The following is a 4,537-nucleotide window of genomic DNA, read 5'->3' as shown; positions in this document are numbered from 1 at the left end:
CTCACAGATTGTCACTCATCCATGGAGTTACTCATACATCTAATCAGTCATGAAAATAATCAATCACTCCTCCATTTCCTCAACTATACAGTTATACACACCTTACTTATACTAACACATATTTACTCTCTTATACAATCCCTGATACAAGTTCACAATGATCCATACAGCCACTCACACATTCACTGGCTCTTATGCACAGTTATTTGTATATGTCAACTCTCACATGTACTGTGTTTTACATATGTACTTACTTTGACATGTAGCAAATACACTCATGCAGACAGTCAACCGCCCATACAGCTGTTTCCACATGCACTTTTGAACCCATACATATAGTGAATCAACTACTCACACATCTATGCACAGAGTCACACACCTCCCACTCAGTCTCCCATACAAATACTTGGGCAACCAATCAATAACCCATATAGTTACTCATATAGCTACTGATCAACACATGCAGCATCTTATACAACAACAGACATACTGATGCACACATTCAGACAGTTTAGTCACTAACCCATGCACTCAGTGAGACACATTTAATCATTTACTCATACAGTCAGTCATGCACCTACTAAATCCTTCATCCAGACACTTATACATCCACTCATTCTTCAATATGTAAGACATATTTTAACTTTACAGAAACTTACAGTCACTGGATGATGTCATCAGTGATGTCACTGACCATGTCATGAATGATGTAATATGTGACATCATCAGCAGTGGATTGCGGGTGCGCGATATATAGTTATTGCAACTAACTATATATGCGAATTTCTATGGTTTTGTGCGAGTAAAATAAGGTTTTGTAAATGCTAATCCCTAACTATATATGGGCTATAACCTATGGTTTTTTCAGTGAATTTTCAATGTTTTTGTAAATGCAAATTCCTAACTATATATGGTCTATAACCTATGGTTTTTTCAGTGAATATATATATATATATATATATATATATATATATATATATATATATATATATATGCGCAGAGCACCCGCTGACAGAGTGCGTTTAGTTTTTTGGACCACTTTGTGGGTTAATATATATATATATATATATATATATATATATATATATATATATATATATATATATATATATATATATATATATATATATATATATATATATATATATATATATTATATATAGATATATATATTAACCCACAAAGTGGTCCAAAAAACTAAACGCACTCTGTCAGCGGGTGCTCTGCGCAGGGGTCGGACCCAGACCCGTATTTCATTTACTTTCCTGCAAATGACGCGGCACTCAAGGGAAGGATATAGTGTTCAAACTACTTTTGAACACTATATCCTTCCCTTGAGTGCCGCGTCATTTGGAGGAAAATATATAAATATAGATATAGATATATATATATGTTTGTCTCCATCTTTCTCCATCTGTCTCTGTCTCGACCTCTGTCTCTAACTTTCTCTGTCTGCCTTTGTCTCTATATGTCTCCGTCTCTAGCTGTCTCTGTCTGTTCATGTCTCACTCTGTCTCTGTATCTATCTCTGTCTATCTGTCTCTGTCTGTCTCTATCTATTGTCTCTATCCCTCCATCTGTCTGTCTGTATCTGTCTGTCTGTCTCTCTCTGTCTCTGTTTCTATCTCTATCTGCCTCTATCTGTCTCTGTCTCTATCTGTCTCTGTCTCTATTTGTCTTTGTCTCTAGCTGTCTCTATCTTTCTCTGTCTCTGCCTCTATCTGTCTCTGTCCAAACAGTAAGCTCCTAAAAGGTCCTTTAAAAGTCAACTGTGAAAGCGCTTACAGCTGACTTTTAAAGGGCATTTTTTGAAGCTTTCTGGTGGTGCCGTGACGTCACAGAAGCCCAAAATAAACACAGAAGATGGACAAAGGAGCATACCTAGTGAATACCTATTCAATACGTATTCACTAGGTATGCTCCTGCGGTCATCTTCTGTGTTTACTGCCGGCCTCACTGGAAACGTAGAAACTGCAAGGCAAGGTCGTGGTCCGCCAATGAAGGTCTGACGGGTTGCTGGTGGTCCGAGGGCTGTACTATGAGAATCACGGCTCTAAACCAACCTTCTTCTTACCTGCTTCCTGGTCCAGACCTTCCCATTTTGCCCCTTTTTTCCTCATCTTCATCCAGCTTTTACTTTTTTGTCATACCTTGTGCCTTTTCCAATCTTCTGTCTTACCCTCCTCATGCACCCCTTCTTCCTTTTTCTACTTTGCTGTCTGTTTCTTCTTCCACTCTTCCATCGTCTAATTATATATTCTTTTCCCTGCTTCTTTTTGAGTTGTCATAATGAATTTAAAAACATATATATTTTGATGTATTAAAGTACCTATATTAGTAATTCTTAATTGAGAAATCTACAAATTGTTGTCATCATATCAATCTCAAATTTTGCAGGAAGGGCAAAAAAAGTAATCATTAAGCTTATTGGGTGTCTCATATACCAACATTAAAAACATAAGTAATTCTAATATTTCAGCTGTCATTTTGTTTAAAAAATGCATTTGAGAGTTGAGTATGTGGGCTCATGATAAGACGTTATGCAGAAAAATCATGATGAATGGAAGATAGGACATAGAGAGTTTTTTAGGCAAAGTGAGCAGTATTAAGGGGAAGATTCTTACTTTCTTCTTGTCAGAATTCGGACATAAATGGGATTGACTGGATTTCTCTGTCAAGTACTGGAGTATATATTTAATGGCTTTTAGAATCTGAATTTTCCTTCCCAGCCTCTTGTGATGCGAAGGAAAGTATAGTGTTGCGTTTTGGGTACTGAATATAAACCGAGAGTGCAGTGATCTTCTTGCCAATTATCACAGCCAGGCTTGGAAGCAGAGAGATAATTCTGGCCGAGAATTATTAGAGGAACCAGTGCAGAATAAAAATGGTGATCAATTGGTTCTTGAAGCTGGCTAAGTGGTTTGGCAATGCCAGGTTTGTGAGATGATAAATATTTGGCAGTAGATTATTAGAAAGGATGGGAATAGAACCAATAATTAGCAAAATTCTTGAAATGACAAGCAGAGAAAAAGTGAATAAAGGTTGCCTTGATCATCAGTAAAAGAGAGCAATAATGTATGAAAGAGCGAGCAGCGGCTCCTCCGTTAAGGTGGAAGAGCATCGCCCCACTGCTGTCTGAGCAGTGCAAGAAGAAAAAATAAAATTATAATATCCCAATAGTATTATAATTTTATTTTTCAGTACTGAGCCCTGGTGGGCTGTGTTATCCTGACAGGCAGCAGGTAGGATGAGTGGTGGGCACCATAAGTGTCCATGATGGTTTGGCTGGGAAACCGTTATGTGCACTTAGTATTTCTCCACCCAGATGTGTTGCACAGCCGAGAGGAGAACAGTCCCAGGCTGAGAGGCTCAGACCAATCACGACCAATACTATTCCCAGCATGACAGAAGCTTCATGATTGGCTTAGGGGTGTCTGGGAGCCTGTGTGCTGCAGAGTTAGGAACGGAAGAGGACTGAGGCGAGGCGGCAGCTGTACTCAGTTAAGTGATCTTTTCTTTTTTTCTTTTACTCTCCCTCCCCCGCTGCCTCAACACTTCTGGTCACTAGCAGCTGCCTCTAGAAGGAGCGATAGCAAGTTGGAGCCGGGTGATTTGCAAAATGTGGGCCCGGTTCAGGGCAAGTGAGGCTAAGTCCCATAGCGAAGAGGGTGGGACTAAATTTCAGGTGAAAGCAAGTAATAGAGGTAGATAAAAGCTGCAGAACTTGTGTGTACAATCAGAATGCAACAGACACGCTGTAAGACGTAAGTGGAATACAAACCTATGTGGGGTTGCTTGAATGTGAGGTGTCCCCAGGGGTCTAGCAGATACAGGTAAGTAACAGCATGGAGCAGGAGCAGCAAATAACAGAATCAGAAAGAAGTAAGAAATGTATCTACAGGACTGCTTTGGAGTCAATTAGACCCATTGAAAAACATGTTGGTATATTATACCGAATATATAACACACAATCGGTAAATTTTATACCTAGAAAAGACAAGCCTCATATCAAATCAGCTCAGATTATCAGTTCAATAAATGAATGTATCCTGCGTACAGGGAAGTCGTTTTTAGGTACTATTTATAGAAATATTATACATATTTGTGCTAGATTCTTCTCAGCATCATATTGTACTGTGCACTGGGGTACAGTTTTGCAAAGAGAGTTCTAATGTGATCCTTTTAATAAAGAAGATATGGAGACTCCACCAGACAATAACTGATCATACAAACACCAGTCTTCGGAACACACAATTTCAAGGTCCAATAGCTCTATCTCTTCCTTATCATGATTATTTGGTGTTTCTTGTTCCAGCAATTTAGGCTGGGTGCCCATATTAATTTAAAGTAAATATGATCTTATAGTCATATTGTACCGCGTGGCCTGTATATGCCCTTCCTCAAAGTCCCTGAAATGAATTTCTGTGATAAGAGACTTAAGAGACTTTTGAGTCTCTATGTATTTCACCGAAAGTGAACTTTTATTAATCAGTTCTTAAGTGCTATGTTAACCATTTGGATTTATGGTAGTTTTGGT

Source organism: Lissotriton vulgaris, unplaced genomic scaffold (assembly GCF_964263255.1).
Source record: "Lissotriton vulgaris unplaced genomic scaffold, aLisVul1.2 SCAFFOLD_394, whole genome shotgun sequence".
Lineage (NCBI taxonomy): Eukaryota > Metazoa > Chordata > Amphibia > Caudata > Salamandridae > Lissotriton > Lissotriton vulgaris.
The sequence above is the reverse complement of the archived record's forward strand: the minus strand, read 5'-3'. Positions refer to the sequence as shown.